The sequence below is a fragment of the Mesoplodon densirostris genome, chromosome 1 (genome assembly GCF_025265405.1).
Source record: "Mesoplodon densirostris isolate mMesDen1 chromosome 1, mMesDen1 primary haplotype, whole genome shotgun sequence".
Taxonomy (NCBI): Eukaryota; Metazoa; Chordata; class Mammalia; order Artiodactyla; family Ziphiidae; genus Mesoplodon; species Mesoplodon densirostris.
Window position 1 is genome coordinate 193,060,325 of NC_082661.1, and position 13,997 is coordinate 193,074,321.

Genomic DNA, 13,997 nt, shown 5'->3' on the forward strand with positions numbered 1-13,997 from the left:
CTAATATTTAAAAGCTTAGTGTGTGTTCAGTACATTAGCTCTGCTTAAGGTTACTGTGTATAGGAATTCTCATTTCCTAGTGGAGGAAGATCATGTCTGAGAATGCCTGCCATGCTCATAGAAGTCTTCTGGGAAGTTCTTTCAGCATGTATTCACACTGGTGCCACAGGAGATTACCTTGTGGCCACCGCTAACCCAAAGGTGGATCAGCGGCCCATGAGATGTCCTAACACAGATGTCCATGCAAGAGCAACGGTAATTAGCTTTCTTCGATCAGTTTCTTTCTTGGGAATTTGGCCTGGAGATGCGGGAAGAGAGCTTGTAACCTGGTATTTGAAACAGAAGTAGAAAGATGCCCAGAGATCATCAGAGACAGAGACCTGAGAATGGCGGCTGCATTATGATAATGGTGGGACACTAGAGTGAAGAATTAGGAATGGCAGCTGCTTTTATTGTCATGAAACCTGTTGCAAAATGGCTTCTGGACTGACTTCAATCATTTATAACCCATGTCAGTTCTCTCTAATTCATTCATGTGGTTTAATTTTTAAAGTAAGCAGTCTTTAACACTAAGTACTTAACTCCCACCCGCACTTATGAAATGAATGGACAGATATGAAAACATAGATATAGCAACAATCCATGTCTGAATCTAGAGAGAAAAAGAGGTCTATGAGTAAAAAAATGGAAAGAGCTCTATTTCCTTTTCCACTCAGGTCTGGAAGGCAATGGAAGCAGGAGCAACATTGCTTTGGGGCATCTCTAACAGTGGTAACGCAAAGGGGAGAGGGCACAGTTCCCCACAGATAGCTGTGGGATTTTGCACTTTGAGGGCTCTGGCTGTTTAGTCATGGTGCTTGACAGAAGACTTCAGTAGCATGCCTGGTAAAGGAATGCCAGGGGCTCCCCCTCCTGGTGGGGGATCAACAGCTGCATCTAGCAGAAATCTCAGTGCACTTGAAGTGACAGGATGGGGAACTGAACTGCCCAGTAAGAGTTACTGAGAAAATGGCAGCATCTCATCATAAGCACCTGTGGTGAGACACATCTTGGCTTTAATCCACTTGTGGTAGGGGGTAGGAAATTCTCGAGGAGTTGGGAGTCCTACATCTTCACATGGGCCCAAGAGCCAGGAAACTTCAAATTTTTACTGTTGCTGTGATCAGTCTGTGTCCTACAGGGATTTGAGGTTTGGGGATACTCAGACTGTGCCTTGTTTTATAGGATGGCTTTCAGTGATCTGGGATGGAGAGACATGGGGGCTTCATGGAGCATCTGGGCTTCATGGAGCACCTGAGATATTTTCCCCTTCCCTCTTTCCTTCTTGTTTATTCTTTTTACATTTTTTAATAGCTCTAATATGATATTGGAGTGAGACTTGCAGGTGTGGGAATGGATGCACCATGGAAGTTTACATTTATTGAATTCCAATTGTGTGCCACACATTTGTCCCAGAAAACAGAGATGAATAAGACATCTTTTAGATAGTCATCTTTACAAATCTGCACAGCAAATTGACATTTTGACTGCCTCCCTTCCCCACCCCCCACCATGAAACTCTCTTTTCTAGACTTTTGAGACAACTCACACCTGGATTTTTTTTTTTTTTTTTTTTGCGGTATGCGGGCCTCTCACTGTTGTGGCCTCCCCCGTTGCGGAGCACAGGCTCCGGACGCGCAGGCCCCGGACGCGTAGGCTCAGCGGCCATGGCTCACGGGCCCAGCCGCTCCGCGGCACATGGGATCCTCCCAGACCGGGGCACGAACCCGCATCCCCTGCATCGGCAGGCGGACTCTCAACCACTTGCGCCACCAGGGAGGCCCACACACCTGGATTTTTTCCTTACCTTTCGGCCTATCCATTCCAGAGGGCTTTGATAATTGCTATTTCTCTACCTGAGTATTAAACCAGGGTGTGTTTTAGGATTCTTTCTTCAGTTTTTTAAAAAATGTATTCTATTTTTACTCTATATATTTCTGTGGCTTCAGTTACTATCTTTAAGCTGATGTGTCACAAATCTGTAGTTTCAGGCCAGATCTCCTTTCTGTGCATCTGGATTCACATACAGAACTGGACATGGAAGCCTGAAATAATGAAAATGAACTCATTATCTTTCCTCCTGCATCTGTTTTTTTTTTTTTTTTTTTTTTTTTGCGGTACGCAGGCCTCTCACTGTTGTGGCCTCTCCCGTTGCAGAGCACAGGCTCCAGACGCGCAGCCTCAGCGGCCATGGCTCACGGGCCCAGCCGCTCCGTGGCATGTGGGATCCTCCCAGACCGGGGCACGAACCCGTGTCCCCTACATCGGCAGGCGGACTCTCAACCACTGCGCCACCAGGGAAGCCCCCTGAGTCTGTTTTTTTGTTTTGTTTTGTTTGTTTTGTTTGTTTTTTATTTTGCAGTACGCGGGCCTCTCACTGTTGCGGCCTCTCCCGTAGCGGAGCACAGGCTCCGGACACACAGGCTCAGCTGCCATGGTTCACAGGCCCAGCCACTCCGCTGCATGTGGGATCCTCCCAGACTGGGGCACGAACCCGTGTCCCCTGCATCGGCAGGTGGACTCTCAACCACTGCGCCACCAGGGAAGCCCAGCCTGAGTCTGTTTTTAACCCCGATTCCCTGTTTACTCAGTCTCTTAAGCCTTGGAGTTATTTCCTCCCTTGGCCGCATTTTATCAGTACCTTCTTTTCCTTTCTTCCCCATCACCACAACCAGTTCCTTGCCAATGATTTCAATGCTCCTGTCAAATTAGGCTGATCTGAAGAAACAATGAACCACAAACAGTTCATCAACTTAACTATATCTTCTTTAATTCCATACCCAAGTCGCTGAAGAAGATGACAGAAATGGCGTGGATTGGTATCTCTGCAAATTCAGTTTACAGTTTCTGTGGAACTTTCAACTCCACTTTGGATATTTTCACATTTGCTGGACACCTTCTACTCCCCACCCACCACTTAACATTAGCAGATCAACCCCTTCCTCTTTCACAGAGAAACGAGAGGTCAGAGAATGGGAACTTCCTCAACTTTCTGCTGCTAACCCTCCCCCTCTAAGCTCACCCCAAATTAAAGCCCATCCTTTGTTTCCTTTCCTTTGTCTCAGTAGAAATGACCCCTTTGAACCCGCTACTTCAGGTCAATCTGCTACCTATTTCCTGAATCATGTTCCCTTTAGTCTCCTCATGGATCTTGCTCTGTCAGTTACCTTTCTCTCAGATGTATCTCCAACATTCCCTTGTCTGTTTTTACTTTCCCTTTGGCTGTCTCCCAGGCTGAAGTTCTCAGTAATTTGCCAGATAAAACTGAAACTCACAGCTCTCATGCTGTGCTTTCTTTTTTCAGTTGACACCTTGGATGTGACTTTTATTTGGATAGGATCTTTGCATATATAATTAAGTTTAATATCTCCAGATCATCCTGGATTTAGGGTGGCCCCTAAATCTGATGACTGGTGTCATTGTAAGAGAAAGGAGAGGAAGATATGAGACAAAAGCACAGAAGAAGGCCATGTGAACCCAGAAGCATGTTCCACAAGCCACAGAACCCATGGCCCATGGCGCCACCATATGCTGGAAAAGGCAAGGAAGGATTCCCTCCCAAAGCCGTTAGCGTGAGGGTGGCCTACCCTACAGACTTAGGACTTCTGACCTCAGAACTCTGAGAGAATAAATTTCTGTTGTTTTTAAGCCACCAAGTTTGTGACAACCCTAAGCAACTAATACAGATTTTGGTATTGGAAAGAGGGGTGTTGCTGTAACAAAAGCTAAAAATGTGGAAGTGGCTTTGGAATTGGGTAGTTTATAGAAGTTGGAAGAATTTTGAAGTGTGTGATAGAGAAAGCCTAGATTTCCTTGAAGTGGTGGGTGGTTGGTAAAAACATGGATGTTAAAGGAAATGCTGATGAGATCTCAGAAGGAAGTGAAGAGTGCAGTAGAGAAAGCTTCTATCATCTTAGAGCATACATGTATTGTCATGAACAAAATATTGGTAGAAATGTGAATGTTAAAAGGTTCTTCTGGGGAGGTCTCAGGAGGAAGTGAACATAGCATTAGAAAATGAAGGAAAGGAAATCCTTGTTATAAAGTGGCAGAAAACTTGGCTGAATTGAGTTCTATTATTGGGTGAAAGCAGAACTTAAAAGTGATGAACTTGGATATTTAGCTGAGGAGATTTCCAAGGAAAGTGTTAAAAAATCAGCCTGGTTTCTCCTTGCTGCTTATAGTGAAACATAAAGGAAAGAGATAAATGGGAGGAAGGAACTGTTAAGCAAAAAGAAACAAGCATTTGACGATTTGGGAGATTCTCAAACTGTCTAGATCACAAAGAATGCTAAAATTAGGAAATTCATTGTTGGAAAAGCATGCTCTGGAAAGAGGGTCAAGGATGTGGCTGGGCAACCTTTTGCTTAAGAGATTGTCATGTAACTTATGGATTTACTCAACCATTCAGCAGAAGCCAGGAATAGATATGGGGCTATCCAGGAAAGATCTGTGGGGACCCTTCTGTCTAATGGAGTAGACCTCCATGTCATACAGAGGAGGTACACACAGTTTTTGAGAAAGTTGTATTAGCAGAAACACAGTTTCTGAAGGGGACAGAGACAGGACAAAATGAAGGAAGGCTTGTGGACTTCCGAGATTCTACAGGCAGGAAGCTGGCTGATAAAGTTACTTATTTGCAAACATGTGTTACCCTTCAAGAAAAAGGAAGAGTGTCTTCAAGGACAGAGCCCCCGTGACACAGAGACTGGCAGGGTCCAGTCATAGGCCCAAAGGACAGAGCATCAGGCCACAGAGGATTATTTTCAGGCCTTGAAACCTAAAAGAATTTGTCCTGCTGGATTTGGAGCTTAGTTGGGAATGGTGACCCCTTTATTCCTCTTTTGCAATGGGAATGTCTATCCTGTGCCTGTCCCACCCTTGTATTTGGGAAGCAGATAGCATTTTTTCTAGTTTCACAGACTCTACAGATAGAGAAAAATTTTGTCACAGGATGGATCATACCCAGAGTCTCACCCATACCAGATTTAGATAAGATTTGAGATTCTTCAGCTGATGATATTTAGATAAGATTTTAGAGTTAATGCTCTAATGGGTTGAGACTTTTGGGGTTGTTGGCCTGGGGTGAATGCATTTTGCATGTTCGTCATACTGTAGTGGGTTGAATGTGCCCCTCTTCCCCCCCAAAAGATATGTCCTCCTGAAACCTGTGAATATGACCTTATTTGGAAAAATGGTCTTTGCAGATGCCATTAAGATTTCAGGATGAGATCAGCCTGGATTGGGCTGGGTCCAAAATCTGTGATGCCACCACCATCACCAGCTTCCCTGGGTCTCTGTTAATAAGTTCTTTTTAGTCCTTATTTTACTGATTTATCTTCAGCACTTAATTGCTGACCTCTTTCCCTTTCTTTCCTTCCTGAGTTTCAGTAACCATATTCTCCTGATTTTCTTATTTTTCTTAACATACGACCTTAGTCTCTTTTGTGATCACTTCTTCTTTTGCCTATCACGTAAATATCCATGTTCTTAAGGGTTCTGTGCTTGATCTTTTTTTCTTGTCCCTTTACATACTGTAATTAGACTGTAACTGTCTCGATTCCTATGATTTAATTTCCACATATATGCTCCTAGTTCCCAAATTTCCATCCTGAGCTATACACCTAAATATCCAGTTTCTTATTACGTATTTCCACTTTGATGTCTCTCATGACCTTCAAACTCAGGAACATATTGAAGCAAGTTCAAACTTTTTCTCTTCAATTCTTGTTTCACCCATTTTTATGGATCACACCACCATCCATCTAGAAATTCAGGAGTTGTCTAAGGTAAGAGGTGGAAAATAAATACAACTCATTTGCTAACCCTGATGAATAAGTAGTGGCTCCTGGGAGAGCTGATTTGAGTTGTAAAGACTATAATATTTTTTAAAGATTTTTTTGATGCAGACCATTTTTAAAGTCTTTATTGAATTTGTTACAATGTTGCTTCTGCTTTATGTTTTGGTTTCTTGGCTGCAAGGCATGTGGGATCTTAGCTCCCTGGCCAGGGATCGAACCCACACCCCCTGCACTGGAAGGCGAAGTCCCAACCACTGGACTGCCAGGGAAGTCCCTATAATTATTAATTAGGGATGTCTGCTCTGGGCTGGGGAGCATCATTCTAGTCCTCGTTTGCGATTATGCCCTAGATTCTTCCCTTATCTTCCTCTCTTACATTCAAATAGTCACCATATATTGTTGGATTCTGTCTCTGTTATGTCTCTCAAATTTATCCCTTTTCTTCATTCCTGTTGTCACTGCTATAATATGTCACTAGCTACCTCTGGTCCCCACCTGCAACTCATAATTCAGTCTCAACCTCCATGCCCTTTAAAACCTAAGTCTTATTTATTGCTATATAAACAGATGGAGAGACAGACAAACCTATAATCTCTAGCTGTACCCTACAGGATATACTTCAAGCCCTTTAAAATAATATACCTCAAGACCTAGACCCTGACTTAGGATTGAGATGAGCCTTGTCTCTCCCAGCAGCCTTACCCACCAGACACATGACATACCAAACTACTCATAGTTTCCTGAAGGCACCACATTATTTCCAATCTCCTTACCTTTGCACATGCTGCTCCCTCTGCCTGGAATGCCCTTCACCAATTTTTCCCCTTTCTTTTCCAGAATAACTCTGATTAATTTTTCAAGTCTCTGCTGCAGCATTACCTTTTCTGGGAAACTTTTCATATACCATTATTCCAGATATAGGTTCAGTGCTTTTCCTCTGTGTCCCCTTGGTGTGTATGCAAACTGTGGAATTGAATTTACCACACTACAGTGGAATTACCTTCTTTCTTGTAGGTATTTAGTGTCCTTTGAGGAATCTTTATTCTGTCTGCAGTTCCAGTGCCTTAGGTATTAGGTGTTCAATATCATTTTTTTTCCCATGCAATGCAGCATGCAGGATCTTAGTTCCCCAGCCAGGGATCAAACCTGTGCCCCCTGCATTGGGAGTGTGGAGTCTTAACCACTGCACTGCCAGGGAAGTCCCAATATCTTTTTTTTTTTAATTAACTTTTTTGTGGGGAGGTAATTGTAGAAATAATAGAGTTGTACCCTCGCCCAGTTTCCCCCAGTGGTAACACTATAGTACTGTATCACAGCCATGGTCCAGGTACAGAATGTTTTCATCACCACAAGGATCTCTCCTGTTGTCTTTTATCATCACACCTACTTCACTGTTACTCTCACCCCCTCCTTAAACTCTGACAACCACTGATCTGTACTCCATTTCTATAATTGTGTCATTTTAAGAATATTATGTAAATGGAATCATACAGTATGTAACCTTTTGGAGTTGGCTTTTTCCACTCAGGATAATTCCCTGGCAGTTCATTCAGGTTGTTTCATGTATCAATAATTTGTTCCTTTTTAGGGCTGAATAGTACTCCATAGTATGGATGTACCACCATTTGTTTAACCAACCACCTGTTGAAGGACATCTGGGTTATTTCCAGTTTGGGGCTATTACAGATATAGCTGTAATGAACAATAGTGTACAGATTTTTATGTCAACATAATTTTTCATTTATTGGGGATAAATGCCCCCAAATGCAATTGTTCAGTCATGGTCGTATGGCAATTGCATGCTTAGTTTTCTATGGAACACCAAACTGTTTTACAATAAATTTTTAATGAATAAAGGAATGAGCAAATAGTATTGTTCAAAATCTTTAGAGTGAATATTAGGATCAAATAAATCCGTTTCTACTAATTGAATAGTCAATCATATTAGTCACAAGAATGATATTCTAAATACATTGAAACATACTGCAGAGCAGAAATCAATAAAGCTTAAATGTGATAAGCTTCTTCATTACTCTAGGAGTCAGGGTTTTTATCCTAAACTGTTTATAGCAATAGTGAGGTTAGATTTCTCACAAATGATGTACAGACACTGCCCTATAATGTTTAATCTCTAAATGGCTGCACTTTGAAAATTACATTTAAAAGCCTCCATAAATGATAAACATAGTTTGTTAATCACTAATGTAACATTAAACATGTAAACACAAATCCCTTGAAAATTTTTTTCTCTTTTTATAGTGTTCCACTGGACACCATAAAGGTGCTACAACCTTGATAGCATTCTCACTTCGTACCAAGTCTATCTTTTTATTTGAAATTCATACCCAGCACTTAGAGTAGGTTCTTCAGTTACCAAGGAAGGAGCATGTACTCTAGACCCAGATGGACACGAGACTGAATCTGAAAAATATCGCTTACTGGCAAGTGACAGAATCTCTTCTGGCTTTTATTTTCTCATCTGTTAGGTGAGGATCCTTCTAAACAACCTACATGACATGACATGACAGAGCTCAGGAGAAACAGATGAAATAACATGTACAAAGTGTACAAAAGGCATCAATAATGTTCAGTTCCTTTCTCCTATGGCATTTTTATAAATTTTAAATTTGGATTTATCTTTTTTAAAAATGTATTTTATTGAAGTATAGTTGATTTACAATGTTATGTTAATTTCTTCTGTATAGCAAAGTGATTCAGTATGTGTATATACACACACATACACACACACGTTCTTTCCCATTATGGTTTATCACAGGATATTGAATATAGTTCCCTGTGCTATATACAGTAGGACCTTGTTGTTTATCCATTCTATGTATAATACTTTGCATCTGCTAATCCCAAACTCTTCTATGGCATTTTTAATTTCCTGAGGAATAAATTTCTAAGGCTTATTTATATACTTTGTCATGTTGTCCAGGAGATTTAAAAGAATAAGTTTTAAAAAACCCAATCAGATCCAAGGAAATATTCAAGGATAGTTGTTATAATCTTCCAATGAGCCTTCTTAAGATTAGAGATAGATATTAATATAAAGAAAAACAATTTATGCCCCTTGAAAAAGTTAACATCTTGGGACAAAAACCTTATATTTCTTGACTTCTTTTTTCTTGGTAATGAATATACATTCACTACAGTTCAGTTCAACTAAGTGAAGGAATTGTGTTTCTTAATGTGGACTAATATATTTTGATTTTTAATAATTAAATGCTATCAGAAACAAGATCACCACTGACAGAGCCCAGAATTTTAAACAAACACCCACTTGGAGAATGGCCAAGAGCACAGATCAAGCACTACTTAGAGAGATCACCATTCACAACAAGTAGGAATAGTAGCTTACTAATCATCCTGTATATGATTTGAATTTATAAATTTGAGAAGTGGTAGCCTTTCCACCTGACTACTTGCTCTGCAAAATTTAGGAAGATAAGTGTAATTGATGAAAAATGCAAGTTGACCTAATTTTGCATTTTTCAATGTTATTTTTGGATTACTATGGGGAGCCTCTTTATGTCAGAAAGAAGAAGGAAAAGAGACATTTACCAGGAATATAAAGGAGCTGCTCTGCAGTAAAAAGTGATTGGGTATATGTTTCAACTCTATTGAGGCTAATAAGAAAATAGGTTTAAACAGTGGCGTTAAACCAAAAAGTCAAGGTTTGGCTTTGTTCTCTGGAGGCTAGGTACCACATGGGCAAGGTGCACCACAAGGCCATGCCTAACTCTGAATATCATCTCCATCAGTCCAACACAAAGGTCTGAATGATTTTGATTAGTCTTCTTCAGGAAGACCCCATTAAAATGTGTTCAAGTTACCTTGGTGATATGATCCATTAGCCCTTGGCATGGAATAGTTTACCAGATCAGCTAGTTGCTACCTAGACTGGAGCTCTGCAAAAATGAAGCACAGGCAGTTTAGTTTTGTTGGGAGTGTGGAAGATGATGGGAAGTTCCTGGCATCAAGTGTTTATAAGGAAGAATAAATGAGGAGCTGAAAACGAGGTGGGGGGCAGAGAAAAGGAAGCAGGAGCACCCTAGAGTGTTGCAGGATCAGCAGACTGGAAACTTTTCAAGAACAAGAAACATGTCTAGTTCATCATTGTACACCATTGTTCACAGGTTAAATACCACAGTGCCTGGAACATAGTACCTGAACAAAAATGTTTATTGAACAGATGGTCTAAATTGGGAGGTGGTGTCTATTCTGAAAGGAGAGATAGAGCTCCTTAAATTTATATACCTAATGAAGTTTGCCTAAGCCTGGCCTTGCTGAAGGCTGTAGAGCCACAATGTGGATGGGGGAGGCTGTAGAATTTCTTTCTGTAAGGTCTTTAAAAACAAGACAGACTCTTATCTGTCAGGAACGGTTTCTATGCAAAACAGAAGAATGATCTGAATAATTTGAAGAGCCTCTGACCTTTTTCATCCTTGGGCTTTTTTTTTTTTTTTTGGTGGTGCGCGGGCCTCTCACCGTTGCGGCCTCTCCCATTGCGGAGCACAGGCTCCGGACGCGCAGGCTCAGCGGCCATGGCTCACGGGCCCAGCCGCTCCGCGGCATGTGGGATCTTCCCGGACCAGGGCACGAACCTGCGTCCCCTGCATCGGCAGGCAGACTCTCAACCACTGCGCCACCACGGACGCCCGGGCTTTTTTTTTTTTAATTTCAAGAAGTGCATTGCAAAAGCATGTACAGCCACCATTCACCATCAAGTAAGAACAGTCATCATTTGTTGCCAGGCAATAGCCGAATTGTTCGATTTTTGAGAATTCCTGTGGATTTTACCATGTAGTGACACAGTCCTCCTGCAGGTGTCAGTCTTCCCCTGCAGAATGTTAGCCATTGAGTCGACTTCAGCCTTACACTGAAATAGGGCTGAGAAACCAGTGATTTTTAAAGTTGGTAACAATAAGGTTAAACAAAAAGATCGATTTATTACCTATATCTGAAATGAACTTCCTAAATATCAGCCTGGCCGTTAGAAAGTTAAATTCAAAAAACTTAAAAAAAATAGAAACCTTGGTGATTAAGTTCACATACTTTTTGAATGGCTTTGCAGTTTTACCTTATCTTTAGCCTAAAAGAAGATAATTTGTCCTATTTTCTTCAGGAAAACTGAAACAAGACTCGTTTTTGAAAGGCCAGCTCAGAAGATGAATGAAAAGCTTCTGGCCTCCACTTATGCCTCGTTTTGAACCGCCCTGTCTACCTCATTTCTGACTTCTTTTCCCTTTTCTCAGAGGGGTTAGTGTGACTGAGCTTGGGGAAATGACTGGTCAGATCTGACTGGTTCCTGGCAGAGGCAGAGGTCATCAGCCTCCCTTCCCTCCACCTGGGCCTCAGCTTGTCCTTCAGGCGTGTGGCCATAGCTGGTGCTGAGATTATAGCCCTACAGGAACATGCCAGGACAAGATGGAAGAGTAAAGCAGAATTAGCAATATGCCCAGAAATAGCAAATTTTAAATTGTTATCCCATGGTTTTTGCAAAAACACTCTTCGAGGCTTGCTTCACTTTCTTGATGCTTCTGGGCAAATGCACAAAATATTTTCACCCCTGTAGCTCTGTATGTGGCTCTGGTGAGTCAGTATGTCATACAGTGACAGCATCTGATTTTCTGGTATACTCTTGAAACATTTAGGGTTTCGCATCTCAGAGCTGTGGAATTTTTCTCTCTTCCATCAGACCCCTGGGTCCAGCTTGAAGGCAGTACTTCTTAGAGTGCGGTCTGTTGATCATCTGCATCTCAATCGAGGGGGTGTTTGTTAAGGGAAAAAAAGGCAAAATCTTAGACCTACCTGTCTTCAGAACCAGAGAACCAGATTCTCTGGAGGATTTATGAGAAACAACATTGATTCTTTCCCTCACTGAAGTTTGAGAAGTACTGAAAAGCTGTGCTCCCAGGAGCCGTCAGTTCCCTGAGCACAGATTGCAAGTCTGATTTGGTCCTAGCTGCCAGTTTCTATCCCTGTTCACATGGGGTATCTTCAGGGCTCTTCCCCATTCCTTATTCTCAGTTGAAGTTTATGCCCAGAGCCTTTATTCACTAAAGATGATCTGAGAATCTCCCAGAGTTCAGTGCATTTTAATAAAGTCCCCACTGATAATGTCAGGGGACCCTAAATTCCAGCACATTTATTCTGGATTAAGCCTGGCATAGTCAGGACCCCCTGCTTACCTTTCTCCTTTTCTCCCCCCATCTGTCGAGTGGTATTCCTGGCCACCTCCCTTCTCTTCTGTTCTTTACCTAGCAAGAAATGATCTCTTAAGATCTGATCCTGGGTCCTTCCTCAGGGACAAACTCCTCAAGTCCTCCAGGAAGAGGTGGCTGATTAGTCACAGTGCAGGGCACTCACTGCCTCGCTCTCTACTTTGTTTCCTATCAGCTTCTTGGAAGTAGTTTTCACCTTTTTTGTATCCCTGGCATCGAGCCTAGTGACTAGGACATAGTAAATGCTTACTGTGTGCTGACTCACAGAAGGATTTTCAAAAATCCTACCTCCCACTTCTATTTCTGTAAATCAGTGTAAACCAAATATTAATAAGTTAAGCTCCTTGAGGATAAGGCCCAGGGCTTCTTCCTGTTTAACATGAAGAAATGAACCTATGCATGAAAATGTATATCTCTCACTTCTGTTTCCATGTACCAATTTGAGATACTATTATATGGAACACTAAGGGGAGGGGCCTCATATCCAGCTCTTGACATAGTATCTAGCACATACTAGCACTTGCTAAATGTCTACTGAAATAAAATTCAAGAAGCTACCAAGAAATCACTCTCCGTGAACTCATGTAGTACAGCAAGAAAAGATAGCCTAACTTTTACATATGCACCCGGAATGTTCTCCCAGACAGAGAGTTAAAGAACTTGTCCTGGGTGCTGCACTGGGTAGAGATGGATGCAAGACTAAAACCCAGGGGTGCTCAGGTCTGGAGGAGCCATTCAGCAGAACAGAAAGATGGGGTGCTTTCCTGGGTCACTGGCTGGGGAGCCCCCCAGTGAGGGTTGTAGGTAGTCCTCATTTTCCAGAGACGACCATCCAATACATACATGTCATCTTCCACCAAGCAGTTTTGCTTGTCCATCCTCTAACTGTAGTCTAGGGGAAGAATCTAGGAGGCCTTGTAAAGATTAAAGTCCATTATATGATAGTTTTAGTATGTGCATTTCTCCATCACAGGTGGGAAAAAACCCATCTTTTTGAGCCCGTTGTAATGCAGCATATAGGAGGTAGGGGGCAGTGCTGGAATACAATATATATGACAGAGGCAGAATTATAGAAGAGGTGACTTGGGCAAACTTAAGGGTCCTTTGGAGTCAGTTGGTTGAATTTTCTTGCTCTAACAGCATCCACTACCAGCACCAGCAAAAATATTAGTGATCATGTATTTCATGGCTGGTGAGTGGCAGCGTTGATCTTTTGAACCCAAGTCTACAGATTTTTAGCTCACAATGTTTTTTATTACACTGTAATATGATTTCTTTCAGTAGGCTTTTTTGTTTGTTAAAAATAACTACCTATTTTTCCAGATTATAAGAATAGTAAATTATCCTTATAAAGTTCAAACTTAGAGACATGGATGTTTAAGAAGGTAAAAGTTTCCATTTTCCCAACTCCCTTCCATATATAAGTAATGTTAACAGCTCAGTATATATTCTTATACTTTTTCTTATATATAAACTTATATCTTTTTAATAGAAATAGAAACATATTATGGATACTTTTTTTCCATTGAAAGCTTTATGCAAAGTGCACCAAGACTTGTTCAATGCACATATAGACTAATAGGTTTATGCACAGCTTTTTTGAGCTAATATGTGTGGTTACTTTTAAATGTTGGTCCTGCAGATCCTAACACTTGTTTTTCTCCTGTTCTTTTCCAGATTAGCATTATTGTGATTTTAGCCCTTTTAATTTGTAACACATGGTGTGATTCAAACCACTGAGTCTTAGCATCTGTCAATGATAAGATCATTCTTTGTAGTGATATAAGGATGATTGCCCATAATGTGGCAGAATTTGGCTTTTCATTTTTTGTTATGTTATTAATCACTGTAAAAAAAGAACTTGTGGTAATTTTTTTTTCTTCTTAAGCTTCAGTGAGTATCCTGAAGTCTCTTTTAAATTTCCACC